The 24,566-nt window shown below is 45.0% G+C and overlaps 1 long non-coding RNA gene across 1 annotated transcript in view; it reads left to right on the forward strand.

Moving 5' to 3' along the window:
* Positions 1–24,566, forward strand: part of LOC106592950 (wnt inhibitory factor 1) — a 63,183-nt gene that overhangs the window by 20,742 nt on the left and 17,875 nt on the right. Inside the window, exons 5-6 of the long non-coding RNA XR_006768234.1 lie at positions 18,654–18,749; positions 20,298–20,393. This is a non-coding gene — a long non-coding RNA (wnt inhibitory factor 1). The remainder of the gene's footprint in view (positions 1–18,653; positions 18,750–20,297; positions 20,394–24,566) is intronic.

The raw sequence follows: 24,566 nt of genomic DNA on the forward strand, positions 1-24,566 counted from the left end.
TAGAGAGGTATAGAGACAGCAGGATGTATAGAGAGGTATAGAGACAGCAGGATGTATAGAGACAGCAGGATGTATAGAGAGGTATAGAGACAGCAGGATGTATAGAGGCATAGAGACAGCAGGATGTATAGAGACAGCAGGATGTATAGAGACAGCAGGATGTATAGAGGTATAGAGACAGCAGGATGTATAGAGGCATAGAGACAGCAGGATGTATAGAGTTATAGAGACAGCAGGATGTATAGAGGTGTAGAGACAGCAGGATGTATAGAGAGGTATAGAGACAGCAGGATGTATAGAGACAGCAGGATGTGTAGAGAGGTATAGAGACAGCAGGATGTATAGAGGTGTAGAGACAGCAGGATGTATAGAGAGGTATAGAGACAGCAGGATGTATAGAGACAGCAGGATGTATAGAGAGGCATAGAGACAGCAGGATGTATAGAGGTATTGTGACAGCAGGATGTATAGAGAGGTATAGAGGCAGCAGGATGTATAGAGAGGTATAGAGACAGCAGGATGTATAGAGAGGTATAGAGACAGCAGGATGTATAGAGAGGTATAGAGACAGCAGGATGTATAGAGACAGCAGGATGTATAGAGGGGTATAGAGACAGCAGGATGTATAGAGAGGTATAGAGACAGCAGGATGTATAGAGAGGTGTAGAGACAGCAGGATGTATAGAGACAGCAGGATGTATAGAGACAGCAGGATGTATAGAGACAGCAGGATGTATAGAGGTATAGAGACAGCAGGATGTATAGAGACAGCAGGATGTATAGAGAGGCATAGAGACAGCAGGATGTATAGAGGTATAGAGACAGCAGGATGTATAGAGGCATAGAGACAGCAGGATGTATAGAGGCATGGAGACAGCAGGATGTATAGAGGTATAGAGACAGCAGGATGTATAGAGGGGTATAGAGACAGCAGGATGTATAGAGAGGTATAGAGACAGCAGGATGTATAGAGGGGTATAGAGACAGCAGGATGTATAGAGAGGTATAGAGACAGCAGGATGTATAGAGACAGCAGGATGTATAGAGAGGCATAGAGACAGCAGGATGTATAGAGGTATAGAGACAGCAGGATGTATACAGACAGCAGGATGTATAGAGGTATAGAGACAGCAGGATGTATAGAGGGGTATAGAGACAGCAGGATGTATAGAGAGGTGTAGAGACAGCAGGATGTATAGAGAGGCATAGAGACAGCAGGATGTATAGAGAGGCATAGAGACAGCAGGATGTATAGAGAGGCATAGAGACAGCAGGATGTATAGAGGTATAGAGACAGCAGGATGTATAGAGGTATAGAGACAGCAGGATGTATAGAGACAGCAGGATGTATAGAGGTATAGAGACAGCAGGATGTATAGAGGTTTAGAGACAGCAGGATGTATAGAGAGGTGTAGAGACAGCAGGATGTATAGAGAGGCATAGAGACAGCAGGATGTATAGAGAGGCATAGAGACAGCAGGATGTATAGAGAGGCATAGAGACAGCAGGATGTATAGAGGTATAGAGACAGCAGGATGTATAGAGGTATAGAGACAGCAGGATGTATAGAGACAGCAGGATGTATAGAGGTATAGAGACAGCAGGATGTATAGAGACAGCAGGATGTATAGAGACAGCAGGATGTATAGATCAGTGATCACAGTCCATCATCAGGGTGGAGGGTAAATAGATCCCGTGGTAGATCTATAGATCCATATGTTACTAGGCATGCATCCAAAATGGATCCCTGTTCCCTATACAGTGCACCTCTTTTGACCTGAACTCTGTGGGTGTTAGTGTACTATATAGGAAATAGAATGCCATTTGGGACATGCCCCATATGTTCCTGGCTGTCCTGCCTGCTGGAATGGATCAGAGCTCAGTGGAGCTCACTAGCTGCTGTCTGCTCACTTCCTGTGTTTGTGTGTGTGTGTGTGTGTGTGTGTGTGTGTGTGTGTGTGTGTGTGTGTGTGTGTGTGTGTGTGTGTGTGTGTGTGTGTGTGTGTGTGTGTGTCGAGGTCATGTCTTCCTGGTGCTCTCATGTTTAAAGCCTTGTCCTAATGGGGGAGGCAGAGCGGGGGTGCTGGGGAGGCTTTGTGACCAGGGGAGGAGAGAGGGGAGTGAAGTTACCTGCCAATCAGCGTCCAGGACAAATGCCATAGCGAGGGCATGATGTCATGGGAACTCTGCCAGCTGCAGATTGATGCTGGAACAGGAGAGACACACACACCCCCCCCTCCACACACCAGTACCCCCTCCACACACCAGTACCCCCCTCCACACACCAGTACCCCTCCACACACCAGTACCCCTCCACACACCAGTACCCCTCCACACACCAGTACCCCCCTCCACACACCACTACCCCTCCACACACCAGTACCCCTCCACACACCAGTACCCCCCCTCCACACACCAGTACCCCCCCTCCACACACCAGTACCCCCCTCCACACACCAGTACCCCCCTCCACACACCAGTACCCCCCTCCACACACCAGTACCACCCCTCCACACACCAGTACCCCCCTCCACACACCAGTACCCCCCTCCACACACCAGTACCCCCCTCCACACACCAGTACCCCCCTCCACACACCAGTACCCCCCCACACACCAGTACCCCCCTCCACACACCAGTACCCCCCACCACACACCAGTACCCCCCTCCACACACCAGTACCCCCCTCCACACACCAGTATCCCCCCTCCACACACCAGTACCCCCCCTCCACACACCAGTAGCCCCCTCCACACACCAGTACCCCCACACACCAGTACCCCCCTCCACACACCAGTACCCCCCAGTACCCCCCCACCACACACCAGTACCCCCCACACACACCAGTACCCCCACACACACACACCAGTACCCCCCCACCACACACCAGAACCCCCCACCACACACCAGAACCCCCCTCCACACACCAGTACCCCCCCTCCACACACTAGTACCCCCCTCCACACACCAATACCCCCTCCACACACCAATACCCCCTCCACACACCAGTACCCCCCTCCACACACCAGTACCCCCCTCCACACACCAGTACCCACCCTCCACACACCAGTACCACCCCTCCACACACCAGTACCCCCCAGTACCCCCCCTCCACACACCAGGACCCCCCCTCCACACACCAGTACCCTTCCTCACACCAGTACCCCCCTCCACACACCAGTACCCCCCTCCACACACCAGTACCCCCCCACACACACCAGTACTCCCCACACACACACAACAGTACCCCCCACACACACCAGTACCCCCCACACATACACACACCAGTACCCCCCCTCCACACACCAATACCCCCCTCCAGACACCAGTACCCCCCCTCCACACACCAGTAGCCCTCCTCCAGACACCAGTAACCCCCCTCCACACACCAGTAACCCCCCTCCACACAACAGTACCCCCCACACACACACCAGTACCCCCCCCCACAGACACACACACACACACACACACACCACTACCCCCACACACACACCAGTACCCCCCACACACACACCACACACCCTCTGATCCTTCCTGACTACACGTCAGACACAGAACCCCTGTGTTCAAACACTGTTCAAAATCTTTCAAATCCATTAAGTGTGTGTTAAAGGCAGCCTGGGGTTCTATATAGACAGGGTTGGAGTACTATATAGACAGGGTTGGGGTACTATATGATTTGGTTAGGGTACTATATAGACAGGGTTGGGGTACTATATAGACAGGGTTGGGGTACTATATAGACAGGGTTGGGGTACTATATAGACAGGGTTGGTGTACTATATAGACAGGGTTGGTGTACTATATAGACAGGGTTGGTGTACTATATAGACAGGGTTGGTGTACTATATAGACAGGGTTGGGGTGCTATATAGACAGGGTTGGTGTACAGGGTTGGGGTACTATATAGACAGGGTTGGGGTACTATATAGACAGGGTTGGGGTACTATATAGACAGGGTTGGGGTACTATATAGACAGGGTTGGGGTACTATATAGACAGGGTTGGGGTACTATATAGACAGGGTTGGTGTACTATATAGACAGGGATGGTGTACTATATAGACAGGGTTGGGGTGCTATATAGACAGGGTTGGTGTACAGGGTTGGGGTACTATATAGACAGGGTTGGGGTACTATATAGACAGGGTTGGTGTACTATATAGACAGGGTTGGGGTACTATATAGACAGGGTTGGTGTACAGGGTTGGGGTACTATATAGACAGGGTTGGTGTACTATATAGACAGGGTTGGGGTACTATATAGACAGGGTTGGTGTACTATATAGACAGGGTTGGGGTACTATATAGACAGGGTTGGGGTACTATATAGACAGGGTTGGGGTACTATATAGACAGGGTTGGGGTACTATATAGACAGGGTTGGGGTACTATATAGACAGGGTTGGGGTGCTATATAGACAGGGTTGGTGTACAGGGTTGGGGTACTATATAGACAGGGTTGGGGTACTATATAGACAGGGTTGGGGTGCTATATAGACAGGGTTGGGGTACAGGGTTGGGGTACTATATAGACAGGGTTTGGGGTACTATATAGACAGGGTTTGGGGTACTATATAGACAGGGTTGGGGTACTATATAGACAGGGTTGGGGTACTATATAGACAGGGTTGGGGTACTATATAGACAGGGTTGGGGTACTATATAGACAGGGTTGGGGTACTATATAGACAGGGTTGGTGTACTATATAGACAGGGTTGGGGTACTATATAGACAGGGTTGGGGTACGATATAGACAGGGTTGGTGTATAGGGTTGGGGTACTATATAGACAGGGTTGGGGTACTATATAGACAGGGTTGGGGTACTATATAGACAGGGTTGGGGTACTATATAGACAGGGTTGGTGTACAGGGTTGGGGTACTATATAGACAGGGTTGGTGTACAGTGTTGGGGTACTATATAGACAGGGTTGGGGTACTATATAGACAGGGTTGGGGTACTATATAGACAGGGTTGGTGTACAGGGTTGGGGTACTATATAGACAGGGTTGGGGTACTATATAGACAGGGTTGGTGTACAGTGTTGGGGTACTATATAGACAGGGTTGGGGTACAGGGGTACTATATAGACAGGGTTGGGGTACTATATAGACAGGGTTGGGGTACTATATAGACAGGGTTGGTGTACAGTGTTGGGGTACTATATAGACAGGGTTGGGGTACAGTGTTGGGGTACTATATAGACAGGGTTGGGGTACTATATAGACAGGGTTGGTGTACAGGGTTGGGGTACTAAATAGACAGGGTTGGGGTACTATATAGACAGGGTTGGTGTACAGTGTGGGGTACTATATAGACAGGGTTGGGGTACAGGGTTACGATATAGACAGGGTTGGTGTACTCTATAGACAGGGTTGGGGTACTATATAGACAGGGTTGGTGTACAGGGTTGGGGTGCTATATAGACAGGGTTGGGGTACTATATAGACAGGGTTGGGGTACTATATAGACAGGGTTGGGGTACTATATAGACATGGTTGGGGTACTATATAGACATGGTTGGGGTGCTATATAGACAGGGTTGGGGTACTATATAGACAGGGTTGGTGTACTATATAGACAGGGTTGGGGTACTATATAGACAGGGTTTGGGTACAGGGTTGGGGTACTATATAGACAGGGTTGGGGTACTATATAGACAGGGTTGGGGTACTATATAGACATGGTTGGAGTACTATATAGACAGGGTTGGGGTACTATATAGACAGGGTTGGGGTACTATATAGACAGGGTTGGGGTACTATATGATTTGGTTAGGGTACTATATAGACATGGTTGGAGTACTATATAGACAGGGTTGGGGTACTATATAGACAGGGTTGGGGTACTATATAGACAGGGTTGGGGTACTATATGATTTGGTTAGGGTACTATATAGACAGGGTTGGTTTACTATATAGACAGGGTTGGGGTACTATATAGACAGGGTTGGGGTACATTGTTGGGGTACTATATAGACAGGGTTGGTTTACTATATAGACAGGGTTGGGGTACTATATAGGCAGGGTTTGGGATTCTATAAAGACAGGGTTAGGGTACTATATAGACAGGGTTGGGGTACTATATAGACAGGGTTGGGGTACTATATAGACAGGGTTGGGGTACAGGGTTGGGGTACTATATAGACAGGGTTTGGGGTACTATATAGACAGGGTTTTGGGTACTATATAGAAAGGGTTGGGGTACTATATAGACAGGGTTGGGGTACTATATAGACAGGGTTGGGGTACTATATAGACAGGGTTGGTGTACAGGGTTGGGGTACTATATAGACAGGGTTGGTGTACAGTGTTGGGGTACTATATAGACAGGGTTGGGGTACTATATAGACAGGGTTGGGGTACTATATAGACAGGGTTGGTGTACAGGGTTGGGGTACTATATAGACAGGGTTGGGGTACTATATAGACAGGGTTGGTGTACAGTGTTGGGGTACTATATAGACAGGGTTGGGGTACAGTGTTGGGGTACTATATAGACAGGGTTGGGGTACTATATAGACAGGGTTGGGGTACTATATAGACAGGGTTGGTGTACAGTGTTGGGGTACTATATAGACAGGGTTGGGGTACAGTGTTGGGGTACTATATAGACAGGGTTGGGGTACTATATAGACAGGGTTGGTGTACAGGGTTGGGGTACTAAATAGACAGGGTTGGGGTACTATATAGACAGGGTTGGTGTACAGTGTTGGGGTACTATATAGACAGGGTTGGGGTACAGGGTTGGGGTACGATATAGACAGGGTTGGTGTACTCTATAGACAGGGTTGGGGTACTATATAGACAGGGTTGGGGTACTATATAGACAGGGTTGGTGTACAGGGTTGGGGTGCTATATAGACAGGGTTGGGGTACTATATAGACAGGGTTGGGGTACTATATAGACAGGGTTGGGGTACTATATAGACATGGTTGGGGTACTATATAGACATGGTTGGGGTGCTATATAGACAGGGTTGGGGTACTATATAGAGAGGGTTGGTGTACTATATAGACAGGGTTGGGGTACTATATAGACAGGGTTTGGGTACAGGGTTGGGGTACTATATAGACAGGGTTGGGGTACTATATAGACAGGGTTGGGGTACTATATAGACATGGTTGGAGTACTATATAGACAGGGTTGGGGTACTATATAGACAGGGTTGGGGTACTATATAGACAGGGTTGGGGTACTATATGATTTGGTTAGGGTACTATATAGACATGGTTGGAGTACTATATAGACAGGGTTGGGGTACTATATAGACAGGGTTGGGGTACTATATAGACAGGGTTGGGGTACTATATGATTTGGTTAGGGTACTATATAGACAGGGTTGGTTTACTATATAGACAGGGTTGGGGTACTATATAGACAGGGTTGGGGTACATTGTTGGGGTACTATATAGACGGGGTTGGTTTACTATATAGACAGGGTTGGGGTACTATATAGGCAGGGTTTGGGATTCTATAAAGACAGGGTTAGGGTACTATATAGACAGGGTTGGGGTACTATATAGACAGGGTTGGGGTACTATATAGACAGGGTTGGGGTACAGGGTTGGGGTACTATATAGACAGGGTTTGGGGTACTATATAGACAGGGTTTTGGGTACTATATAGACAGGGTTGGGGTACTATATAGACAGGGTTGGGGTACTATATAGACAGGGTTGGGGTACTATATAGACAGGGTTGGGGTACAGGGTTGGGGTACTATATAGACAGGGTTTGGGGTACTATATAGACAGGGTTTGGGGTACTATATAGACAGGGTTGGGGTACTATATAGACAGGGTTGGGGTACTATATAGACAGGGTTGGGGTACTATATAGACAGGGTTGGGGTACTATATAGACAGGGTTGGTGTACAGGGTTGGGGTACTATATAGACAGGGTTGGTGTACAGTGTTGGGGTACTATATATACAGGGTTGGGGTACTATATAGACAGGGTTGGGGTACTATATAGACAGGGTTGGTGTACAGGGTTGGGGTACTATATAGACAGGGTTGGGGTACTATATAGACAGGGTTGGTGTACAGTGTTGGGGTACTATATAGACAGGGTTGGGGTACAGTGTTGGGGTACTATATAGACAGGGTTGGGGTACTATATAGACAGGGTTGGGGTACTATATAGACAGGGTTGGTGTACAGTGTTGGGGTACTATATAGACAGGGTTGGGGTACAGTGTTGGGGTACTATATAGACAGGGTTGGGGTACTATATAGACAGGGTTGGTGTACAGGGTTGGGGTATTAAAAAGACAGGGTTGGGGTACTATATAGACAGGGTTGGTGTACAGTGTTGGGGTACTATATAGACAGGGTTGGGGTACAGGGTTGGGGTACGATATAGACAGGGTTGGTGTACTCTATAGACAGGGTTGGGGTACTATATAGACAGGGTTGGGGTACTATATAGACAGGGTTGGTGTACAGGGTTGGGGTGCTATATAGACAGGGTTGGGGTACTATATAGACAGGGTTGGGGTACTATATAGACAGGGTTGGGGTACTATATAGACATGGTTGGGGTACTATATAGACATGGTTGGGGTGCTATATAGACAGGGTTGGGGTACTATATAGACAGGGTTGGTGTACTATATAGACAGGGTTGGGGTACTATATAGACAGGGTTTGGGTACAGGGTTGGGGTACTATATAGACAGGGTTGGGGTACTATATAGACAGGGTTGGGGTACTATATAGACATGGTTGGAGTACTATATAGACAGGGTTGGGGTACTATATAGACAGGGTTGGGGTACTATATAGACAGGGTTGGGGTACTATATGATTTGGTTAGGGTACTATATAGACATTGTTGGAGTACTATATAGACAGGGTTGGGGTACTATATAGACAGGGTTGGGGTACTATATAGACAGGGTTGGGGTACTATATGATTTGCTTAGGGTACTATATAGACAGGGTTGGTTTACTATATAGATAGGGTTGGGGTACTATATAGACAGGGTTGGGGTACATTGTTGGGGTACTATATAGACAGGGTTGGTTTACTATATAGACAGGGTTGGGGTACTATATAGACAGGGTTTGGGATTCTATAAAGACAGGGTTAGGGTACTATATAGACAGGGTTGGGGTACTATATAGACAGGGTTGGGGTACTATATAGACAGGGTTGGGGTACAGGGTTGGGGTACTATATAGACAGGGTTTGGGGTACTATATAGACAGGGTTTTGGGTACTATATAGACAGGGTTGGGGTACTATATAGACAGGGTTGGGGTACTATATAGACAGGGTTGGGGTACTATATAGACAGGGTTGGTGTACAGGGTTGGGGTGCTATATAGACAGGGTTGGGGTACTATATAGACAGGGTTGGGGTACTATATAGACAGGGTTGGGGTACTATATAGACATGGTTGGGGTACTATATAGACATGGTTGGGGTGCTATATAGACAGGGTTGGGGTACTATATAGACAGGGTTGGTGTACTATATAGACAGGGTTGGGGTACTATATAGACAGGGTTTGGGTACAGGGTTGGGGTACTATATAGACAGGGTTGGGGTACTATATAGACAGGGTTGGCGTACTATATAGACATGGTTGGAGTACTATATAGACAGGGTTGGGGTACTATATAGACAGGGTTGGGGTACTATATAGACAGGGTTGGGGTACTATATGATTTGGTTAGGGTACTATATAGACATGGTTGGAGTACTATATAGACAGGGTTGGGGTACTATATAGACAGGGTTGGGGTACTATATAGACAGGGTTGGGGTACTATATGATTTGGTTAGGGTACTATATAGACAGGGTTGGTTTACTATATAGACAGGGTTGGGGTACTATATAGACAGGGTTGGGGTACATTGTTGGGGTACTATATAGACAGGGTTGGTTTACTATATAGACAGGGTTGGGGTACTATATAGGCAGGGTTTGGGATTCTATAAAGACAGGGTTAGGGTACTATATAGACAGGGTTGGGGTACTATATAGACAGGGTTGGGGTACTATATAGACAGGGTTGGGGTACAGGGTTGGGGTACTATATAGACAGGGTTTGGGGTACTATATAGACAGGGTTTTGGGTACTATATAGACAGGGTTGGGGTACTATATAGACAGGGTTGGGGTACTATATAGACAGGGTTGGGGTACTATATAGACAGGGTTGGGGTACAGGGTTGGGGTACTATATAGACAGGGTTTGGGGTACTATATAGACAGGGTTTGGGGTACTATATAGACAGGGTTGGGGTACGATATAGACAGGGTTGGTGTACAGGGTTGGGGTACTATATAGACAGGGTTGGGGTACTATATAGACAGGGTTGGGGTACTATATAGACAGGGTTGGTGTACAGGGTTGGGGTACTATATAGACAGGGTTGGTGTACAGTGTTGGGGTACTATATATACAGGGTTGGGGTACTATATAGACAGGGTTGGGGTACTATATAGACAGGGTTGGTGTACAGGGTTGGGGTACTATATAGACAGGGTTGGGGTACTATATAGACAGGGTTGGTGTACAGTGTTGGGGTACTATATAGACAGGGTTGGGGTACAGTGTTGGGGTACTATATAGACAGGGTTGGGGTACTATATAGACAGGGTTGGGGTACTATATAGACAGGGTTGGTGTACAGTGTTGGGGTACTATATAGACAGGGTTGGGGTACAGTGTTGGGGTACTATATAGACAGGGTTGGGGTACTATATAGACAGGTTTGGTGTACAGGGTTGGGGTACTAAAAAGACAGGGTTGGGGTACTATATAGACAGGGTTGGTGTACAGTGTTGGGGTACTATATAGACAGGGTTGGGGTACAGGGTTGGGGTACGATATAGACAGGGTTGGTGTACTCTATAGACAGGGTTGGGGTACTATATAGACAGGGTTGGGGTACTATATAGACAGGGTTGGTGTACAGGGTTGGGGTGCTATGTAGACAGGGTTGGGGTACTATATAGACAGGGTTGGGGTACTATATAGACAGGGTTGGGGTACTATATAGACATGGTTGGGGTACTATATAGACATGGTTGGGGTGCTATATAGACAGGGTTGGGGTACTATATAGACAGGGTTGGTGTACTATATAGACAGGGTTGGTGTACTATATAGACAGGGTTGGGGTACTATATAGACAGGGTTTGGGTACAGGGTTGGGGTACTATATAGACAGGGTTGGGGTACTATATAGACAGGGTTGGGGTACTATATAGACATGGTTGGAGTACTATATAGACAGGGTTGGGGTACTATATAGACAGGGTTGGGGTACTATATAGACAGGGTTGGGGTACTATATGATTTGGTTAGGGTACTATATAGACATTGTTGGAGTACTATATAGACAGGGTTGGGGTACTATATAGACAGGGTTGGGGTACTATATAGACAGGGTTGGGGTACTATATGATTTGGTTAGGGTACTATATAGACAGGGTTGGTTTACTATATAGACAGGGTTGGGGTACTATATAGACAGGGTTGGGGTACATTGTTGGGGTACTATATAGACAGGGTTGGTTTACTATATAGACAGGGTTGGGGTACTATATAGACAGGGTTTGGGATTCTATAAAGACAGGGTTAGGGTACTATATAGACAGGGTTGGGGTACTATATAGACAGGGTTGGGGTACTATATAGACAGGGTTGGGGTACAGGGTTGGGGTACTATATAGACAGGGTTTGGGGTACTATATAGACAGGGTTTGGGGTACTATATAGACAGGGTTGGGGTACTATATAGACAGGGTTGGGGTACTATATAGACAGGGTTGGGGTACTATATAGACAGGGTTGGTGTACTATATAGACAGGGTTGGGGTACTATATAGACAGGGTTGGGGTTCTATGTAGACAGGGTTGGGGTACTATATAGACAGGGTTGGGGTTCTATATAGACAGGGTTGGGGTACTATATAGACAGGGTTGGGGTACTATATAGACAGGGTTGGGGTACTATATAGACAGGGTTGGGGTGCTATATAGACAGGGTTGGGGTGCTATATAGACAGGGTTGGGGTACTATATAGACAGGGTTGGGGTACTATATAGACAGGGTTGGGGTACTATATAGACAGGGTTGGGGTACTATATAGACAGGGTTGGGGTACTATATAGACAGGGTTAGGGTACTATATAGAGAGTGTTTGGGGTTTACAGTTTAGTTACTGTTGTATTGGTTCCATTTCACCAGACAAGCTCTGTTAAAGACCAGGTGTGGATCTCAGCTCCAGGTCCAGCTGTAGCAGGGAATTATCCTAGCTTAGGGCTCTTCATATCTGTTACAGGAAGCAGCGAGACCAAACCAGACTTCAGAAACCAGCTTTAATGTTCCATGTTCTGTCCTCCTTCCCAAGTGGGATATGGTGTCAAAGTAGAAAACAATATCTAGCTTTTTAAATCAAAATTAGTCCAAAAGGTTTTATAACAGCTGAGGCGTAGTGGTCTGTGTCCCAAATGGCTCCATATTCCCTACATAGTGCCATGCTACTTTTATAGCCTTGCTGCTGTGTATAGCCTCTCTACTGTGTATAACCTCTACTGTATATAGCCTCCCTACTGTATATAACCTCTCTACTGTATATAGCCTCTCTACTGTATATAGCCTCTCTACTGTATATAGCCTCTCTACTGTATATAGCCACGCTACTTTTATAGCCTCGCTACTGTATATAGCCTCCCTACTGTATATAGACATGCTACTTTTATAGCCTCTACTGTATATAGCCTCTCTACTGTATATAGCCTCTCTACTGTATATAGCCTCTCTACTGTATATAGCCATGCTACTTTTATAGCCTCTCTACTGTATATAGCCTCTCTACTGTATATAACCTCGCTACTGTATATAGCCTCTCTACTGTATATAGCCTCTACTGTATATAGTCTCTCTACTGTATATAGCCTCTCTACTGTATATAGCCTCGCTACTGTATATAGCCTCTCTACTGTATATAGCCTCTACTGTATATAGCCTCTCTACTGTATATAGCCATGCTACTTTTATAGCCTCTCTACTGTATATAGCCTCTCTACTGTATATAGCCTCTCTACTGTATATAGCCATGCTACTTTTATAGCCTCTCTACTGTATATAGCCTCTCTACTGTATATAGCCTCCCTACTGTATATAGCCTCTCTACTGTATATAGTCTCTCTACTGTATATAGCCTCTTTACTGTATATATCCTCTCTACTGTATATAACCTCTCTACTGTATATAACCTCTCTACTGTATATAGTCTCTCTACTGTATATAGCCTCTCGACTGTATATAGCCTCACTACTGTATATAACCTCTACTGTATATAACCTCTACTGTATATAACCTCACTACTGTATATAGCCTCTCTACTGTATATAGCCACGCTACTGTATATAGCCTCTCGACTGTATATAGCCTCACTACTGTATATAACCTCTACTGTATATAACCTCTACTGTATATAGCCTCTCTACTGTATATAGCTTCTCTACTGTATATAGCCTCTCTACTGTTTATAGCCTCTCTACTGTATATAACCTCTACTGTATATAACCTCGCTACTGTATATAGCCTCACTACTGTATATAGCCTCGCTACTGTATATAACCTCTACTGTATATAGCCTCTCTACTGTATATAGCCTCGCTACTGTATATAGCCTCTCTACTGTTTATAGCCTCTCTACTGTATATAACCTCTACTGTATATAGTCTCTCTACTGTATATAACCTCTACTGTATATAGCCTCTCTACTGTATATAGCCTCACTACTGTATATAGCCTCTCTACTGTTTATAGCCTCTCTACTGTATATAACCTCTCTACTGTTATAGCCTCTCTACTGTATATAGTCTCTCTACTGTATATAACCTCTCTACTGTATATAGTCTCTCTACTGTATATAGCCTCTCTACTGTATATAGCCTCTCTACTGTATATAGCCTCTCTACTGTATATAGCCTCTCTACTGTTTATAGCCTCTCTACTGTTTATAGCCTCTACTGTATATAACCTCGCTACTGTATATAGCCTCACTACTGTATATAGCCTCGCTACTGTATATAACCTCTACTGTATATAGCCTCTCTACTGTATATAGCTTCTCTACTGTATATAGCCTCTCTACTGTTTATAGCCTCTCTACTGTATATAACCTCTACTGTATATAACCTCGCTACTGTATATAGCCTCACTACTGTATATAGCCTCGCTACTGTATATAACCTCTACTGTATATAGCCTCTCTACTGTATATAGCCTCGCTACTGTATATAGCCTCTCTACTGTTTATAGCCTCTCTACTGTATATAACCTCTACTGTATATAGTCTCTCTACAGTATATAACCTCTCTACTGTATATAGCCTCTCTACTGTATATAGCCTCACTACTGTATATAGCCTCTCTACTGTTTATAGCCTCTCTACTGTATATAACCTCTACTGTATATAGTCTCTCTACTGTATATAGCCTCTCTACTGTATATAGCCTCTCTACTGTATATAGCCTCTCTACTGTATATAACCTCTCTACTGTATATAGCCTCTCTACTGTATATAGTCTCTCTACTGTATATAACCTCTCTACTGTATATAGCCTCTCTACTGTATATAGCCTCACTACTGTATATAGCCTCTCTACTGTTTATAGCCTCTCTACTGTATATAACCTCTACTGTATATAGTCTCTCTACTGTATATAGCCTCACTACTGTATATAGCCTCTCTACTGTATATAGCCTCTCTACTGTATATAGCCTCTCTACTGTATATAACCTCTCTACTGTATATAGCCTCTCTACTGTATATAGCCTCTCTACTGTATATAGCCTCTCTACTGTATATAGCTTCTCTACTGTATATAACCTCTCTACTGTATATAACCTCTCTACTGTTTATAGCCTCTCTACTGTATATAACCTCGCTACTGTATATAGCCTCACTACTGTATATAGCCTCGCTACTGTATATAACCTCTACTGTATATAACCTCGCTACTGTATATAACCTCTCTACTGTATATAACCTCTCTACTGTATATAGCCTCTCTACTGTTATTTTTCACTGTCTTTTTACTGTTGTTTTTATTTCTTTACTTACCTATTGTTCACCTAATACCTTTTTTGTACTGTTGGTTAGAGCCTGTATTCAGCATTTCACTGTAAGGTCTACACCTGTTGTATTCGGCGCACGTGACAAATAAACTTTAATTTGATGTGGGCCCTTGGTCAACAGCAGTGCACTATATAGGAAATAGGGAACCATTTGAGATGTAGACGCCTGTGGTATTGACCTCACATTAGAGGTAAATGGCATGTTGGATAGAGTGAATCCTGAGCTAACTGAAACCAGACTCATCCCTTCCTCTGTTCCTCATGTTGGATAGAGTGAATCCTGAGCTAACTGAAACCAGACTCATCCCTACCTCTGTTCCTCATGTTGGATACAGTGAATCCTGAGCTAACTGAAACCAGACTCATCCCTTCCTCTGTTCCTCATGTTGGATAGAGTGATGGAGTGAATCCTGAGCTAACTGAAACCAGACTCATCCCTACCTCTGTTCCTCATGTTGGATACAGTGAATCCTGAGCTAACTGAAACCAGACTCATCCCTTCCTCTGTTCCTCATGTTAGATACAGTGAATCCTGAGCTAACTGAAACCAGACTCATCCCTTTCTCTGTTCCTCATGTTGGATAGAGTGAATCCTGAGCTAACTGAAACCAGACTCATCCCTTCCTCTGTTCCTCATGTTAGATACAGTGAGTCCTGAGCTAACTGAAACCAGACTCATCCCTTCCTCTGTTCCTCATGTTGGATAGAGTGAATCCTGAGCTAACTGAAACCAGACTCATCCCTTCCTCTGTTCCTCATGTTGGATAGAGTGATGGAGTGAATCCTGAGCTAACTGAAACCAGACTCATCCCTCCGTCTCTTTCTCTTTCTCCAGATGGGTCTCATCGCACAAGTGAATGAGACAAGCACCCTTCTTTCTAACACAGAGGGTACGTCCCAAATGGCTCCCTATTCCCTATATAGAGCACTACTTTTGACCGGAGGCCGTTCCATTTCATCCGTTTTCCTTAACGTAAACAAGAATCCATATTGGTGCCAGCTTTCGCCGAAGTCTTACCAAACACAAATTCCCTGGACACCCACTTGTGTTTGTCGACACAGTGGAGGAAATTGTCAAAGAAAGAACAAGTCTGAGAAGTCGTGCCAATTTTGTTCTGTAACTGTTGTCTCAGTGAGTCGTGGTGTGACTTGGTTACATCCCAAATGGTACCCTATTCCCTATATAGTGCACTACTTTTGATCAGAGTCCTATAGGATCTGGTCAAAAGAAGTGCACTAAATTGGGATAAGGTGCTATTTGGGCCACAGATTTTGTCTTGTTATTGTGACTCTGGTCACATGTTGTCTGGTGCCAGTGTTAAGGTACTGTCCCAAATGGCTCCCCTATTCCCTATATATAGGGCTCTGGTCAGAAGTAGTGCACTATATATATATGGAATAGGGGTGCCGTTTGGATGCACACAAGGGTTCCTCAACGCCGATGGATCTCAAGAAATAGAAAGGATAGTTTGACAGCTCTGTTGACTTCCAGTACCACCTCAAAGGCTTCTCCTTCATGTTGTTTTGTAGAGCGCTGGTATTCAGTCTGCTTTGAACCAGGCCCTGTTGTAGGGAGATGGTATTCAGTCTGCTTTGAACCAGGCCCTGTTGTAGGGAGATGGTATTCAGTCTGCTTTGAACCAGGCCCTGTTGTAGGGAGATGGTATTCAGTCTGCTTTGAACCAGGCCCTGTTATAGGGAGATGGTATTCAGTCTGCTTTGAACCAGGCCCTGTTGTAGGGAGATGGTATTCAGTCTGCTTTGAACCAGGCCCTGTTGTAGGGAGATGGTATTCAGTCTGCTTTGAACCAGGCCCTGTTGTAGGGAGATGGTATTCAGTCTGCTTTGAACCAGGCCCTGTTGTAGGGAGATGGTATTCAGTCTGCTTTGAACCAGGCCCTGTTATAGGGAGATGGTATTCAGTCTGCTTTGAACCAGTCCCTGTTGTAGGGAGATGGTATTCAGTCTGCTTTGAACCAGGCCCTGTTATAGGGAGATGGTATTCAGTCTGCTTTGAACCAGGCCCTGTTGTAGGGAGATGGTATTCAGTCTGCTTTGAACCAGGCCCTGTTATAGGGAGATGGTATTCAGTCTGCTTTGAACCAGGCCCTGTTGTAGGGAGATGGTATTCAGTCTGCTTTGAACCAGGCCCTGTTGTAGGGAGATGGTATTCAGTCTGCTTTGAACCAGGCCCTGTTGTAGGGAGATGGTATTCAGTCTGCTTTGAACCAGGCCCTGTTATAGGGAGATGGTATTCAGTCTGCTTTGAACCAGGCCCTGTTGTAGGGAGATGGTATTCAGTCTGCTTTGAACCAGGCCCTGTTATAGGGAGATGGTATTCAGTCTGCTTTGAACCAGGCCCTGTTATAGGGAGATGGTATTCAGTCTGCTTTGAACCAGGCCCTGTTATAGGGAGATGGTATTCAGTCTGCTTTGAACCAGGCCCTGTTATAGGGAGATGGTATTCAGTCTGCTTTGAACCAGGCCCTGTTGTAGGGAGATGGTATTTAGTCTGCTTTGAACCAGGCCCTGTTATAGGGAGATGGTATTCAGTCTGCTTTGAACCAGGTCCTGTTATAGGGAGATGGTATTCAGTCTGCTTTGAACCAGGCCCTGTTATAGGGAGATGGTATTCAGTCTGCTTTGAAGCAGGCCCTGTTATAGGGAGATGGTATTCAGTCTGCTTTGAACCAGGCCCTGTTATAGGGAGATGGTATTCAGTCTGCTTTGAACCAGGCCCTGTTATAGGGAGATGGTATTTAGTCTGCTTTGAACCAGGCCCTGTTGTAGGGAGATGGTATTCAGTCTGCTTTGAACCAGGCCCTGTTATAGGGAGATGGTATTCAGTCTGCTTTGAACCAGGCCCTGTTATAGGGAGATGGTATTCAGTCTGCTTTGAACCAGGCCCTGTTATAGGGAGATGGTATTCAGTCTGCTTTGAACCAGGCCCTGTTATAGGGAGATGGTATTCAGTCTGCTTTGAACCAGGCCCTGTTATAGGGAGATGGTATTCAGTCTGCTTTGAACCAGGCCCTGTTATAGGGAGATGGTATTCAGTCTGCTTTGAACCAGGCCCTGTTGTGGAACTCTAAACTTTTGACCAGAGCCCATAAGGGCGCCATTTGGATGTATGAATAGGGTGCCATTTGGGATGCAAGTCCATGGCATCTCACTGCACTGTAGTGGAATGTGGTTCCCTTGAAGTGGTCTTCTGAGATGGCAGGCTATGGATAGTGTCAGAGAGAGGGGGAAGGGGGAGGACGGAAGAACAGAAGGAAGGAAGGAAGGAAGGAATGAAGGGAGGAAGAAAGGAAAGAAGGGAGGGAGGACACTAGCCATTCATTCATCTCAACCTTGTTATTTTTCTCTTCTCACGTGTTTTCTCTCTCTCTCTCTCTCTCTCTCTCTCTTCTCCCCTCCTCTCTCTCTCTCTCTCTCTCTCTCCTCCTCTCTCTCTCTCTCTTCTCCCCTCCTCTCTCTCTTCTCCCCTCCTCTCTCTCTCTCCCTCTCTCTCTCTCTCTCTCTCCACAGCTAAATGTCCAGGTGGTTGTCGTAACGGTGGGTTCTGCAACGAGAGACAGGTGTGTGAGTGCCAGGATGGTTTCTACGGGCCGCACTGTGAGAAAGGTGCGTTTAGTCTCATCTGTACATCCAAGCCATTCCATCTATCTTCCATCATTACCGTAATGATGTACAGTACACAGCAAACACAATAGCTTGATTTGCTCCTTCTATAGAATGAAATTAAAATGATTTTCTTGTGTTTTTTTTCCTTCTACTTGGCCCACATCAATGCTAGTTGGAATATCTTCTTTAGTTCCTGGAATGTCTCCACAACAAAAAGGATGAAACCTTATGAAATGAATGACTAGAGAAAGAGATTAGGTTGTGTGTTGTTTCACAGTTATGACACACCAGTCCTGCTCAGACAGGCCTATCATTTTCAGACAACAACACAACCACCGCATTGCATTTAAATGTATTAATGAATCTGTAAAAAGGTTATGCTTGTGGTAGCTTAACGTTGCCTCAAGGCACCACAACTAAAAACATCATGGAAATTACAAAGCACTGGTTAAACAGGCTCCATCCAGACTAGTTAAATGGAGAGCAAATTTCTCTGAAATGTTTTCCAGGACAGAAAAACAATCCTGTCAGTGTCAGCAGGCAGGCAGGTTGGGTGGCAACGACCATGTGTTCCATCTATTTAAGACTTTAAAGAGGTTAGAGAGAGACTCTGTCCAGCTACAGACTGACTGAGGGGGTGGAGAAAAATGTTTTTGTGTCTTTGTATCATATGAACAGTAAGGATTCTCCACAGGGATTTCACAGTCTACTCAAACAGGGCTACGGAGCTCCTTTTTGAGTCGCTTTTCCCCCCAAAAAATGAAGCCGCAAAAAAGTAGGTAGAACTACGTAGAGAGCCATGCAGAGGAACATCCGTTACGTGGACCGTGTAGAGGCTTTGAGGCACCTAGAGTACACCATGGATTTAAGAGAAGTGGTCTGTGGAAACGCCTGCGTTTTTATTTTGGTGTCGACGGGTCTTGAGACATTGTGATTACGATATTCATTCTTGGCAAAGACTCAACAGTACTTAGGCTCTTTAGTGGCTTCTACAGGCAGAGCTAAGTGAAACATTCATTATCGCAATGAATGTAGTGTTGAGGGGTGAAGGTTTACATGCAGCTGAAGGTGAATTAAATGAATGTAGTGTTGAGGGGTGAAGGTTTACAAGCAGCTGAAGGTGAATTAAATGAATGTAGTGTTGAGGGGTGAAGGGTTACAAGCAGCTGAAGGTGAATTAAATGAATGTAGTGTTGAGGGGTGAAGGGTTACATGCAGCTGAAGGTGGATTAAATGAATGTAGTGTTGAGGGGTGAAGGGTTACATGCAGCTGAAGGTGAATTAAATGAATGTAGTGTTGAGGGGTGAAGGTTTACAAGCAGCTGAAGGTGAATTCAATGAATGTAGTGTTGAGGGGTGAAGGTTTACAAGCAGCTGAAGGTGGATTAAATGAATGTAGTGTTGAGGGGTGAAGGTTTACAAGCAGCTGAAGGTGAATTAAATGAGTGTTGAGGGGTGAAGGTTTAGCAGCTGAAGGTAAAATTAAACACTTGAGGTTCCTGACGTAGATTTTTCTCCTCTCCTGTCCTCCTCCACTCTCCCCCCCAGCCCTCTGCTCTCCCAGGTGTCTGAATGGTGGACTGTGTATGAGTCCAGGGGTGTGCATCTGCCCACCTGGTTACTATGGAGACAGCTGTGACAAAGGTACACTCACCTGAAACACGGACACAGTACACATTTCGAAGCCCCGGACAAACACACCTCATTCACCACTGGGGACCAACGAACTCCATCCGAGCTCAGTTTGTTGTTATGAAAGTCTCTGAAAAGGGGTTCTATTGATGAAGTTTGGTTACTAGCTACATTTTGAGAGGGGGATCCCGCAACGCGGTTAGCATCAGTTGCTGGGACCACCACTATCTGTCCTGGGATCTCCAAAAGTCTATAGAGCTGCTTGGCTTAGCAGCTAGCCTAGCTGCTAACTAGCTATCAAGCTAGGAAGGTTTCCTGAAAGCTTGAACACAGCCCGCGACGTGGTTAGCCTTTGTGGCTGGGGCCGCGTATTGTCCCAGGCTTGTGGCTGTCTAAATCCCTGCTGTTTATTGCTGTTTCCATCTGCCTTGCGACCTGTCCTGTCTGGAACTGCGTGGAGTACCAACATTAGCCTACGTTGCTACCATGGCATCCAAAACCAAAGCCGGTGGGAATAACACTGAGGACAGTAGTGTCTCTCTTTCACAGGTGGATTATCTTTTAAACGACCGAAAATATGTCTTCAAGCAGATGTTACAACAACAGGAAAATAGCTTCCAAGAACTTTTCCAAATACAAAAAAAGAATGGATGATCTGACCAGCGAGGTCCAGGACATTAAGAACAGTTTGCAGTTCTTGCAGGGAGAGCTGGATGTCCTGAAAGAGACTTGCAGCAAGATGACAACAAACTGTAAGTTCACGTGTGATGACATCAGCACTGTCTGTGGAATCATTATTAGAGACGGCTGGGGAAAATATCTAGAGGGACAATCCAGGAGAAATAACATCGTTGTGGATGGCATACCAGAGTCTTTACATCACTGGGACAAGTCTGAGGAGAAAGGAAGACAAATTATCACTTTAAAAGCTGCAGATGGATCATGGGAAGATTGAGGTGGAGCCTCGCCCACAGGTCTGGAAAACCTGTAACCAGCCCAGGAGACAGTCACAGGACGATAGTGGTCAGATTCCTGAGGTTTAAGGACAAGATAGATGGCTGTTCTGAAGAGAGCCAAGAACTTGAGATGAACAAAACATCTTCCTTAATGAGGACTTCTCGTAAGCTGTACACCAGAGGCGGAAATAACTTATCCCAGCCGTGAAAGCTGTCAGAGAGCGTGGGGGCATTGCTTACATCCACTACAACAGGCTCATTGTCCACTCTCCCTCCAAAAAGACTGGGAGGAGTGAGAGAGCCTAGCTTCTGGGTCAGAAGCTTCAGCCCCACATCACATACACCAACTGACACTCACACGTGCCCTGTTGATTGACTCTATTAGCCGGACAATGTCAACCTGGAAAGGTCTAAAAATAGCCGATATGTTATTAATCATATGTACTGTAGCCTTTGAAATAAGGTTTATGAGATCAATAACTGGCAAAAGAAAGTCTGATAACATTCATATATTGGCCATCTCTGAGACTCACTTAGATAATTCCTTTGATAATACAGCAGTAGCAATACAGGGATATAACATCTACAAAAAAGACAGGAATGACTATGATGGAGGTGTTGCTGTATATATTCAGAGCCATATCCCTGTAAAGCTTAGAGATGATCTCATGTCTAATGCTGTTAAAAGTGTTGTGGTTGCAGGTTCACTGCCTCATCTAAAGCCTCCTATTTTAGGGTGTTGCTATAGGCCAACAAGTGCTGACATTCATTATCTGGATAATATGTGTGCAATGCATGATAATGTGTGTGATGTTAACAGATAGGTCTATTTTCTGGGTGACCTAAACATAGATTGGTTTTCATCAAGCTGTCCGCTCAAGAGGAAGCTGCTCACTGTAATCAGTGCCAGTAATCTGGTTCAGGTTATTCATCAACCTTCCAGGGTGTTTACAAACACTACAGGAACTATATGATCCATGTGTATTGATCATATTTTACCAATGCTGCAGAACTCTGCTCTAAAGGTGTATCCATACCCTTTGGATGCTCTATTAGAAAAAAAGGTGCTATCTAGAACCTTAAAGTGTTCTTCCGCTGTCCCCATAGGAGTACCTTTTTTGAAAAATGTTTGGTTACAGCTAGAACCCTTTTGGGTTGTACCTGGGTTTCACCCTTTGCCTTGATGGTAGCTTTGCACTCTCTTGGTATTCTCTCAACCAGCTTCACCTGGAATGCTTTTCCAACAGTCTTGAAGGAGTTCCCACATATGCTGAGCACTTGTTGGCTACTTTTCCTTCATTCTGTAGTCCAACTCATCCCTAACCATCTCAATTGGGTTGAGGTCGGGTGATTGTGGAGGCCAGGTTATCGGATGCTGTTTTCCATCATTCTCCTTCTTGGTCAAATAACCCTTACACAGCCTGGAGGTGTGTTGGGTCATTGTCCTGTTGAAAACAAATGATAGTGGGACTAAGTGCAAACCTGATGGGATGGCGTATCGCTGCAGAATGCTGTGGTAGCCATGCTGGTTAAGTGTGCTTTGAATTCTAAATAAATCACAGACAGTGTCACCAGCAAAGCACCCCCACACCATCACACCTCCTCCTCCATGCTTCACGGTGGGAACCACACATGGAGATCCGTTCACCTACTCTGCGTCTCACAAAGACACGGTGGTTGAAACCAAAAATCTCAAATTTGGATTCATCAGACCAAAGGACAGATTTCCACCGATCTAATGTCCATTGCTCGTGGTTCTTGGCCCAACCAAGTCTCTTCTTATTATTGGTGTCCTTTAGTAGTGGTTTCTTTGCAGCAATTCAACCATGAAGGCCTGATTCACGCAGTCTCCTCTGAACAGTTGATGTTGAGATGTGTCTGTTACTTGAACTCTGTGAAGCATTTATTTGGGCTGCAATTTCTGAGGCTGGTAACTCTAATGAACTTATCCTCTGCAGCAGAGGTACTCTGGGTCTTCCTTTCCTGTGGCTGTCCTCATGAGAGCCAGTTTCATCAAAGCGCTTGATGGTTTTTGCGACTGCACTTGAAGAAACATTCAAAGTTCTTGAAATTTTCCAGATTGACTGACGTTCATGTCTTAAAGTAATGATGGACTGTCATTCCTCTTTGCTTATTTGAGCTATTCTTGCCATAATATGGACTTGGTCTTTTACCAAATAGGGCTTCTTCTGTTACCACCCCTACCTTGTCACAACACAAACGCATTAAGAAGGAAAGAAATTCCACAAATTAACTTTTAACAAGGCACACCTGTTAATTGAAATGCATTCCAGGTGACTACCTCATGAAGCTGGTTGAGAGAATGACAAGAGTGTGCAAAGCTGCCATCAAGGCAAAGAGTGGTTACTTTAATAAATCTAAAATATATTTTGATTTGTTTAACACTTTTTTGGTTACTACATGATTCCATATGTGTTATTTTATAGTGTTGATGTCTTCACTATTATTCTACAATGTAGAAAATAGTTTAAAAAAATTAAGAAAATCCCTGGAATGAGTATGTGTGGCTAAACTTCTGACTGGTACTGTATGTGTTGTGGTAATTGCGTTGTTTGCTCTATAACCTGTTAGTTCATATGCCTTGACACTGTGATATATAGACCTAAAGGCAGAGACAATAAGAAGACACAGTGGCAGAATAAATTAAATCACACCTTTGTTTCATCACAAAGCAGGAGAGCAACATCTGTCCGGTGAAGTCCACAAAACATATTGCATGTAACAAACAGTTACATGCTCAAGCAAGTTAATGTTTACGAACGTTCTCGGACTACTTCGGTCCCGTGTGGCTCAGTTGGTAGAGCATGGTGTTTGCAACGCCAGGGTTGTGGGTTCGATTCCCACGGGGGACCAGTACGGGGGGAAAAAAATGTATGAAATGTATGCATTCACTACTGTAAGTCGCTCTGGATAAGAGCGTCTGCTAAATGACTAAAATGTAAATGTACTTAACTATTGATTTAGAACCATGGAGAATTACCGCAAGTCGTAAAGAAAACAGACGCTGCCTCCACTATTCCAGCACCATTTCAACTGAAACATTTCAACATCATCAAATCACCTCTGCTTAGTCTAATACAGTGACAACTAAAAGATACTAAAAAACGATTTAGTCCAATCAACGTAAGCTAAATATGACGTGGTTGTCCATGGTACTGATTTCTTTGTGTGTGTGTGTGTGTGTGTGTGTGTGTGTGTGTGTGTGTGT

This window comes from Salmo salar, unplaced genomic scaffold, assembly GCF_905237065.1.
Source record: "Salmo salar unplaced genomic scaffold, Ssal_v3.1, whole genome shotgun sequence".
Classification (NCBI taxonomy): Eukaryota; Metazoa; Chordata; class Actinopteri; order Salmoniformes; family Salmonidae; genus Salmo; species Salmo salar.